Genomic DNA, 11,089 nt, shown 5'->3' on the forward strand with positions numbered 1-11,089 from the left:
GATCCGCTCGCGTGGTGCTCACTTGTTAGTCAGTTCATGGACGAAAGGCCCATCCGTAGCGACGAGCTATTTTTCATTCTAAGCCGTACAATGGGCGGTAGTGCCGCACCATGGTTCGCGCGGTTACCGTTCGGTAAGGGCTTCACCTGGACCAAATTTAAGGAATTTTTCTTTATGCGCTATGGTGGTAAAGAGACGGCAACCTCAGCGCTAATAAAGATGGTGGCTGAACCTCAGCAGGAGGACGAATCCATAGGAGCCTGTGGTGTTCGTCTCCGTTCCCTCCTCGGGGCAAGGTGGGGTCATCTGAACGTGGACGAGACGATCAACGCCGCCGTTCTTCATCACCTGAGTCTGCGCGACGAACGTATCGAGAAATTAGCGCTTACAAGTGACATCAAGACTCTGGACCAATTTTGGACGGAAATGAATGCTTTCCACTACGCGAAGAAGAGGCTGGCGCCTTCGTCAGAAAATCCATCAGCTGGCCCCGAAGTTAAACGGCAGAAGCTACCTGACCCCCGGATCAAGTGTCGTCACTGTGGTATTCCCGGGCATAAGATAGCGGAGTGTCGTACGAGAATGAGAACCGAGAGACAGGAGAAAAGCCGACCGGCTGGATCGTTCAAGGTGTCGTGCTTCAAGTGTCGCGGAGAGGGCCACATCGCACCCAACTGCCCGCTGCAGCAGAAAACAAATCGCAACCCCGATAACGAACGTCGAGTCAACTCCTGCGTGGTGGAGTCTTCAACTGGTAAATTAAGCCATCTGGGTGAGTCGTTCTCGTTTTATTTCGATTCTGGAGCCGAATGTTCGCTAATCAAAGAGTCCGTAGCCTCGAAATTTTCCGGCAAAAGAACGACCGAAGTAGTAGTAATGCGAGGGATAGGAAATCACCGTATTAATTGCACGTCTCAAATTGCATCCATAGTACGTATTAATGGTTTTGCGTTGGAAATAATTTTTCACATCCTCGCCGACGGCTACCTAAATTACGACATCATGATAGGCCGCGAAATTTTGAGCCAAGGTTTTAACGTAAATATTACCCAAAATAGCCTCAGTATCTGCAGGGCAAAAGCTGCCAATGTTTACAATGTAACCGCCGAAAGTAAAATCGATATTAATGGGGTCGACACCGAGGTGTTCGGCAAAGACAAAGACCGATTGATCTCCATCCTCGAGGAATTCAAGAGTTCATTTATTACGGGTTTCCCGCGTGCACGAGTAAATACGGGACAGTTAGAGATACGTCTGATCGATCCTAATATCACCGTACAAAGAAGCCCCTACAGGCTTAGCGAGGCAGAGCGAAGCATAGTGCGCGAACGAATAAGCGAATTAATTGGGGCAGAAATTATAAGGCCTAGTAACTCACCGTTCGCGAGCCCTATGTTACTCGTAAAGAAGAAGGACGGCTCGGATAGGTTGTGCGTAGATTTTCGAGAGCTAAACGGAGGTACGGTCGCGGACCGATATCCTCTACCTCTTATCGCGGATCAAATCGCGAGATTGCAAAGGGCGAAGTACTTCATTAGCCTCGACGTGGCCAGCGGGTTCCATCAAGTCCCCATTCATCCCAATTCGACAGAATGTACAGCGTTTGTCGCCCCCGACGGGCAATACGAGTATACGACGATGCCGTTTGGATTGAAAAACGCACCGTCCGTTTTACAGAGGGCTGTTCTCAATGCCTTGGGCGGCCTCGCCCACTCGTACGTCGTTGTCTACCTGGATGACGTCCTAATCATCGCTGAATCGGTAGATCAGGCTCTAGAAAGATTACGCATCGTACTAGGTACCCTAGTAAACGCCGGGTTCTCCTTCAATTTTTCGAAGTGTTCCTTTCTCAAGACGTCTGTACTTTATCTCGGGTACGTAGTTCATAACGGAGAAGTTCGCCCAAATCCGGGTAAAATACAAGCCTTGAGTTCTTTACCGGCACCAACGACCGTCGCTCAACTTAGGCAGTTCATAGGTTTAGCCTCCTATTTCCGAAAATTCGTCCCTAAATTTTCGCAGGTAATGAAACCATTATACGCACTTACCTCCGGTATTAAAAACCTAACTTGGACAGATAGACACGAAACCATAAGGCAAAAAAATAATTTCCATCCTGACCAACGAGCCGGTGTTGATGATATTTGACCCGAACTACCCGATAGAATTACATACTGACGCTAGTTCGGACGGATACGGCGCTATTTTAATGCACAAAATCGACGGCAGAAACCGAGTAATAGAATATTACAGTAAGAGAACGAGCCCCGCGGAATCCAGATATCATTCATATGAACTAGAGACCCTGGCAGTCGTAAACGCCGTTAAACAGTTTCGCCACTATTTACACGGACGGGAATTTCTCGTTGTCACTGATTGTAACTCGTTAAAAGCAGCTCGTAATAAAGTAAGTCTAAGTGACAGGGTTCATAGGTGGTGGGCTTACTTGCAAACTTTCACTTTCGACATTATGTATCGAGAAGGCAAACGAATGGCCCACGTAGATTTCTTCTCGCGTAATCTTGTAGACACCGACCGCGCCCCCACCAACAAGATCGAAGAAAAGAAAATTAATCTGGCCGAAATCTCGGAAGATTGGCTACTAGCGGAACAACGTCGCGACCCTCAAATTTCTGAAATCGTCAACAAACTGCGAAACGACGAGCTCGCGGAAGACATTGCGAGTACGTATGAGTTACGATCCGGTACCCTTTACCGTAAAATACAAAGGAGAGGCAAGACCCTCTGCCTGCCCATCGTACCAAGAGGGTTTAGGTGGTCCGTCATTAACCACATACACCAGTCAATTATGCACTTAGGTTGGGATAAAACGCTCGAGAAACTGTACGAGTATTACTGGTTCGAAGGGATGGCGAAATATGTTCGCAAATTCGTAGAGAACTGTCATGCTTGTCAGATTTCTAAGGCGAATTCAGGCAAAGTGCAAGTTGAATTACATCCCATACCTAAGACCAGCATACCTTGGCATACCATTCACGTAGACATAACGGGAAAGCTGAGCGGCAAGAACGACTCGAAAGAATACGTCATTGTCCTGATCGATGCCTTTACCAAATTTGTATACTTACACCACACTCGTAAAATAGACTCACTTAGCACCGTTAAGGCACTTAAGTCCGCCATATTTCTATTCGGCAGTCCCTCTCGGATAATAGCAGATCAAGGGCGATGTTTTACCGGCAAAGAATTTCAAGATTTTTGTAAGGATAGACAAATTAAACTCCACCTAATAGCAACCGGTGCTAGTAGAGCGAATGGACAAGTAGAGCGTACTATGGGTACATTAAAGAATATGTTTACAACAGTAGAAACGACCGGGCGATCATGGCAAGACACGATCGGCGAAATACAGTTAGCTTTAAATTGCACCACTCATCGTGTGACTAAATCGAGTCCGCTAGAATTATTAATTGGTAAAACAGCGAGACCCTACGGGTTACTACTATCTGAAAATACCGAAGAAAAGGAAATAGATATCTGCAACGTAAGACAACAGGCCATACGAAATATGGAAGATAGCGCTAAGTATGATAAGGAAAGATTCGATAAAGCGAAAGCCAAAGTAGTTAAATTCAATCTCGGTGACTTTGTATTAAAGAAAAACGAGGAAAGGAACCAAACGAAACTAGATCCGAAATTTAGCGGTCCATTTGTGATAGCGGAAATTCTGGAAGGAGATAGGTACATTTTAAAAACACTAGACGGCAAACGGTCATATAAATACAGCCATGATAGGTTAAAGAAAATGCCAGATAGTCGCGTTCCTATTGAGTTGGACGTCTGCGGTGATGACGAGAACAGTGACCATGACGATGCGAGTACCTCGGTCCCAGAGGATCATGCTGACCACAGCACTTAGCAGAAAGAGTTTGCATATGCCAGTGTGGCGATATGGCAAAGGACAATGTCTTCATACATGTCCAGTACGGTAATCAGGTGTCGGATCGAACATAGTGGCTCACATACGCCTTACGGGGGGCATACGGCCCAAACAAAGTAAGTGCGGGATCAACACACCGTTACCGAATTCGATTCAAGTATCATGGAAATAACATCTAACGTAGTGTGGCGATATGGCAAAGGACAATGTCTTCATACATGTCCAGTGCGGTAATCAGGTGTCGGATCGAACATAGTGGCACACACACGCTTACGGGGGGCATACGGCCCAAACAAAGTAAGTGTGGGATCAACACACCGTTACCGAATTCAATTCAAGTATCGTTAACACTACGGAGATAACATCTAACATAGTGTTTGAACAAAAGCTCAGTGTGGTATCATGATCCAGAGAACTGAGGGTCGTCCAGGTGCGAGATCGAGAATGGTCCATCATGTCATTACGCCCAGACTGATGATTCACAAAATGCGACTAGCACTTCGAATATCAATCGTAACGTTACGGGTTTCCACTCTCTTTTAACTCTTTCGTTATCAAACGTCCGACCAGAATTTTTGCTGTCAAACTGGACCCTTGACCTATTCTGACACTTAACTAAATTGTAAATAACGACAGTTATATTGAGTCTAACATTGGGAAAATCCAATATTCTAGATACACCCGAGGACGTGTGATAGTCAGGATGGCCGTGTCGGAGATGAAAGGGCACCGGGTTTCCGTTGGAGTTGCTTGGAAAACCTCAATACCGTAACATTTAAGAAATAACCCAACACAGTCATTCGAAATTTGTGACAATGAGCCTTTGGGCTCGAGGCGACCATCGGTCGCCGAAGCGTGGCCACGGTCGCGGGATGAACGTTCCGCTTAACAGAGATATGAAGTTACATAGCTTTCCTTTAAAGAATTGGCAGTACCGACACTTGACAATAAAACATTGTAACAGTTCCGCGGCTCGTCACACAGAGACCCCATTCTTTGAGTAAGATGATCGCCAGATGCCGATGCATCATTCACAGTTTATGCTCAGATAGTCTGAGGAGCCGCTACAAATCTTAGGACTTAGTCCTTCCGATTGACAAACAGTCTTTGTTCTATCCGCCCGTAAATCTGTCACCTATTGCGGAAAGATATGGGAGATCAGATTTCCTCACGTGCGACGCTTCCCGCCAGGAACTCTCTCTCAAAGGCGGTTAGCATCTTTTGCTAACCGCCGATATAGAAATTAACCAATTAACAGCAACGCCCATTTCCCTCACCCTCCGTGTGGAGGCTTTCTTTGACGAATCCGATGATCTCGTGCCCTTAGGCACATCCCATCATAGTCTTCCTCTGCAGCGTCGTCGTGACGGAAAGTCATTCTCTTTCTAGCAGTCTCACTAGCCATACGCCTAGTGTGTTTGTACGATCGGTGAATAATCTACGTCTTAGCAAAGAGCTAATCAAGCGATCCTTGTATCACGAGTAGTAAGTCGAGTCCGACTTAGACTTTGAAGCAAAGTATATTCGTTATCCCGTTGACCGTGGATTCGCTTTATCGAACCTAGGGCCATTGTCATTAGCGTCCAGCTACCGCGTCCGATTGTCAGTCTTGTATCAGCCATACTTGTGTAATAAATATCTGTGCGACAACCATGAACAACATTGGTGAAGATTCATTAAACGCCCCTAACGCCAACCCGACATATATAAATAAAAAATAATATAGCATGTGGGCGGCTACCCCCAGCGGGGTGACAGCTTCGTTTTTTCTAAGTTATATCTTTTATGAAGTCTATTGGGTGTTTCCCTCTTAGTCTTCTTGCGATATTTGTTGTGTTGTTCGTTTCAGCTGCAACTGATTCGGGTATGATTCTATTCTTTCTCGGTATCCTTTTGCGAGTCTCGTAATCTCCTCCTTGACCGTTGGTATTCCCAGGTCTTTCCGTATATCCACGTTTCTAACGTACCACGGGGCGTTTACCATTGTTCTAAGGATTTTGGCTTGGATTGTTTCTATTTTGTTTATGTGGCTCATTGCTGCTGTTCCCCATAGTGGAATTCCGTATGTTCAGATTGGCTTTATGATTATTTTGTATATTTTCAGTTTGTTTTCTGTGCTTAGTTTGGATTTTCGGCTTGATAGCCAGTGCATTTGTCTCCTTGCTATCTGTATCTTGTCTATTATTGATTTGATGTGCTGTTTCCATGTGAAGTGTGTATCTATGTGAAGTCCAAGGTATTTGACTTGCCTTGTTTGTGTTATTTGCGTGCCGTTCAGGAAGATGTTTGGTGTTAACTGTTTTCTCAATGTGAATGTGATGTGGTTGCATTTGTTAGGGTTAGCTTTGATTTGTTTGTGCCTGTTTCCATAATGTAGGATAATATTGTATTCTTAGTATTGCATTGAATATTATAGTGATTAGCCGTATCGCTTTTGGAGGGAGGTTTTTCAATATTTTGCCATTGATTAGATCGATTTCTGGTGTTTTGTTGTTTTTTGTTTTTTCTATTGTGTTTCTTATTTCTTGTGCTGTTGTTTTGGGTATGGTGTATTGCTTGTCGATTGCAGTGCTAGTGGCTATCGCGTCGTCGTCCGTATGGCTATTGTAGTTGCTGTTATTGATGTCGTGTGGTGTAAATGTGTTGCATAGGTGGATGGAAAATTCCTCGGCTTGCTCTTCGTTGCTTCTTGCCCATGTGTTGTCTGCTTTTCTGATTGCTGGGGCTGGTTTTATCGCCTTCTTTATTTTTTTTTTGTGGCTTTCCATAGTGAGTAGTTGTAGTTCTCGTGTGCAGATAGTGACTCTATGAACTTTGTGAATTCGTTGTTGTTGTGCTCTTTTATTTTGTTTTTTATTTCCTTTGCGAGTTTGTTTAGGTGTTTTTTGTTTTCTTTTGTTCTATGTTTTTGCCATTTTGCTTTCGCTTTTCTTTTATCTCTAATTTTTTCGAGGATGTCTGCTGGGATTTGTTTTGTTTGTCTAGTGGTAGTTGCTGATTTTGTGGTTGCCCGTGCTGCCTCTTGTATAGTTTTTGTAAGTGTTGTTACAGCTTGTTCGATGTTTTGCCAGTGGTGTTGATATTGTTGTGGTTGTTGTTCATTACGTGCTGTACTTTAATTGGTGTCTCAGCTTCTGCCCTGTCTTGTTGTGTGTGGTGGTAGTTATATGTCCTGCTTCTAAGCGGCAGAAACAATTTACGTTGGAGTATTTTTCTGGCTGGACAGCCTTTGTAGCTGGCTGGGTGGTTTCCGTTGCAGTTGTAGCACTTTACCTCGTTTATTTTTCCCGTGTATGGGCAGTACGTTCTTAAATGCTTTTCTGCGCATTTGACACACACCGGGTTTCTGTTGCAGTAGTTTTTTGTGTGTCCATATTGTTGACACCGCATGCATTGAGGTATGTCTTTTTTTTGTCTGGGTGGTGCAACTGTGATTATTGTGTTTAAGATTTGTTTAATGTCATAGATTTCCTTGTTGTTTTTGTTCGGTTCTAGTTCTATTAGGAACAGCGGTAGTGGTTGTTTAGTATCGAATCTCGTTATGTTGTTTATTACCCTTACCTGGTGTCCGATTTTGGCTAGTTCGTCGCATATGTTGCTTGTGTTTGTTCTTGGGTGTAATCCTCTGATTACTACCTTGTAGCTTTTATCCGATTTCAATTGGTAGGTGTGGTATCCGGCGTTTTTTTCCTTTAGTAGCTTTACCACTTTTCTATAGGTATCTGGTGTGTTCGTTTGCACTTTTATTTGGTCTAATTTTAGTTGTTTGATGTTGTAATATTCTTTGCCTGCCGTGTTGTTTAGCAGTTCGAGAAGGGGGTCTATTACTTGCGCATCGATGTATATTGGTGGTGGTTTGGCGTTGTGTTTTGGTTTTTCAGTTGTTTCTGATTCCTTCTCTTGTGGTAGTATGCTGAAGGGGTTTTGTAGTGGGATTTCTTGGAGCCACTGCTTACTTTCTGTTTCTGCAGCCCTCCTAGTATTTGCTTTTGATGTTATTTTTCTTCGTTTGCTGGGAGTTACGACCTTCCAGTTTTCGTCTTGTTGTGTTAGATCGTTGTTGGTAGTGTTTCTCTCGTCACTTATTTGAGTGATATCCATTTCGGTTTCTGTAGATTCTTGGATTTCCATGTTTTTGTGTACGGCATATGTTTCGCCGTTGTTTGATATCCTGAGCGGTGGCACTCGTTGCATTTTTTGTTTTCCCTGTTTTTCGCACTTTCGGGAACACCTTCTCTCCACGTCCTGTTTCGAGGGAGAGACCTCTCCGGGCACCCGGCACGTCTGCACTCTTCGGCAGTCAAAAGGGAACTGACATAACCAAGTATGGAGAAGAAGTAAAGAAAGGAAAGTTGCACAAAGATGGACTAAGAGACAAACTAAAAAATTATATTGCACCAGTAAAAATTGTGCAACTCAAAAATCCCTTGTGGATGTATTATTAGAAGAATCAAGAAAAAGAAAGATGAGGCTTCGTTGCAAAAGGCGAAAATGCGATTTCCTACTGACAGTGGGAACTTTCTTATTCATAAGGTAAGACAAAACGATCAGTATGAAATCAATCTACAATTCAATCGTGTTCCAAATTCCACAGTTTCTGAAGAATCAATCCCTTCAATGATTGTAGGAGTACCCGAAGGAACTTATTCGTTCAAGGAGCTTTTTAAGCAATAGAACCTTTGTAGTAAAAATAAAGGGCGCATATTTTGAAGTTAAAGACATCAAAGCAGGGGTACAGCAAGGAAGCGTCTTAGGACCCATATTATACATACTATACACGGCTAACATATCAACAACTACCAACAGTAAAATGCTGACATTCACAGGCGACAGGGCTGTACAAGTCAGACACACTAATCCAGAAACAGCACACATTACACGAGAGCATATCACAAAACTAGAAAAATGGCTACAAGATAAACAAATAAAAGCAAATCCCTGTAAATACAACCTTATTACATCGGAAATCACCAAATATTCAACTAAATGGCATGCACATAATATAAACAAGGCAAGTTAAATACCTAGGACTCCACTTAGACACACAACTTACATGGAAGCAACATACTAAATCAATTATAGACAAAATATGTATAAAAAGATTAGGCTCATCTAAGCTTTTAAACAATTTTGGGTATAAGTTTTTTAAGATTTTACCATTACATCGATTCCTAGTGTTTTATTATTTCTTGTTTTCTTAATTCTGATTCTAATTTCCTGTGCTGTTGTATTTGGTATGGTGTAGTGCTTGTTAGTTGGAGTACTAGTATTTTGCGCATCTTTGTCTGAATGACATTTGGTTTTACTGTTGTTAATATTATATGGAGTAAATGTGTTACAAAGGTGGCTGGAGAATTCTTCAACTTGCTCTTCGTTGTTTCTGGCCCATGTGTTGTCTGTTTGTCTGATTGCTGAGATTAGTTTTATTGGCTTCTTTATTTTGTTCGTGGCTTTCCATAAAGAGTACCATAGTTGACATTCTCGAACGCAGATAGTGTCTCTATGAATTTTGAGAATTCGTTATTATTATGATCTTTTATTTTACATTTTATTTCTTTTGCGAGTTTGTTTAGATGTTTTTTGCTTTCACGTGTTCTATGTTTTTGCCATTTTGCTTTCGCTTACCTTTTTTCTCTGATTTTGTCAAGTATGTCTGTTAGAATTATTTTTGTTTGCCTGTTGTTTGGTTCATAAATAGTAATGGCCCATGTTACTTCTTGTATAATTTCTGTCAATATTGTTACTGCATGGTTCGGGTGTTTTTAATGGAATATTGCAGTTGATTTTACTCTCGATTAGTTCTTTAAATGTTTGTCATTTGCTGGTTATATTACAAAGCGATATCCATATGTTTTCCATATGTTTTCAGCGTGTCCATTTCTATTTTTTACTTAACCTGTATGTAAGTAGTTGTAGCATGACTGTAATGTATTGTGTTTGTTGTCTTACTGCAGTTTCTTGCTCACTTATTATTTTTGTTAGCATTTCAGTGTTTTTGATGGATTACATGAGCAGTTCCTTGATTTCTGTAGCGTCGTTATTGTTGCTGTTTTGGTTTTGGTATTTAAGGGTGGTGTTTGGTTAGTTATGTAGAGGATTGTGTATGATGGTCGTTGAAATAACGAAATAACTCGTTGTTGGAACTGTCAAGTGTATTTAAAATAATAAATAAATTAATAAATACAGATAATGTCGTCCAGACGCTCTTATTAACAAATTCGATAAGACGGTGTATAATCGCTCGCTGATAACTCGTTGGTAACTGATAGATACTCGATAGATACTCGTAGATATCGACTCGCTTGCGATCGCGTCCGTTTATTTATACTGGCCGAGGAAGAGCCGGAAAATTCGAATTCGTCTACGTTTGATGTTTGCACGTAGCGGTGACATTATTTTTCCCGGAGTTTATTTATCATTACGTTATGTGTATCCTAACGATATTGCTACTCCGAGGCAAAACAACAATACGATTTGAATTGTCCTCTAGCTCGTGTGCCACTACATATAGGAATTTATTGTGGACAAGGCAAAAAACTACAGGGCATTATAACAACGATTCCTATACCGGATTTCAGATATTGGCACCGTCTTTATATGGATAACTATTATAATACTTTGAATACTGCTGAATTCTTATTACAAAATAAAATACGAATATGTGGCACAATACGTGCCAATAAATTGCCAAGATGTTCGAATATAAAATCGTTAAATCTAAAAAAAAGGAAAAGTATTTTCAAACGAAAACGTGATCTTTTGTTGCAAATTTGGAAAGATAAAAGAGAAATACGAATGATTTCGACAATTCATAAATTTGAAATGGTTGAATGTACTGGAAAATACAAAACCACGCAGAAACCGAAATACATTGCAAACTATAATTTAATCATAGACGGTGTCACCATGCTAATCAGTATCTATCATATTACTCAATATTGAGAAAAACAATTAAATGGCCGAAAAAGGTAGTGTTATATCTCATGAACTGCGGCCTGTTAATGCATTCAAGATCTATAATTTTTGTAATAAAATGTAAAGATTCTCTACTTGGTGTGATGAAATTATGGACAACGGAAGGAAAATCAATGGATACAGTTATGGATATGGAACAAAGTATTTCAAATACAACAACTCACCTACGCATCGACCACCATACTTGACTCTCTGGTAACATGAAATAGCATA

The sequence above is a fragment of the Bombus pascuorum genome, chromosome 14 (genome assembly GCF_905332965.1).
Source record: "Bombus pascuorum chromosome 14, iyBomPasc1.1, whole genome shotgun sequence".
NCBI lineage: Eukaryota > Metazoa > Arthropoda > Insecta > Hymenoptera > Apidae > Bombus > Bombus pascuorum.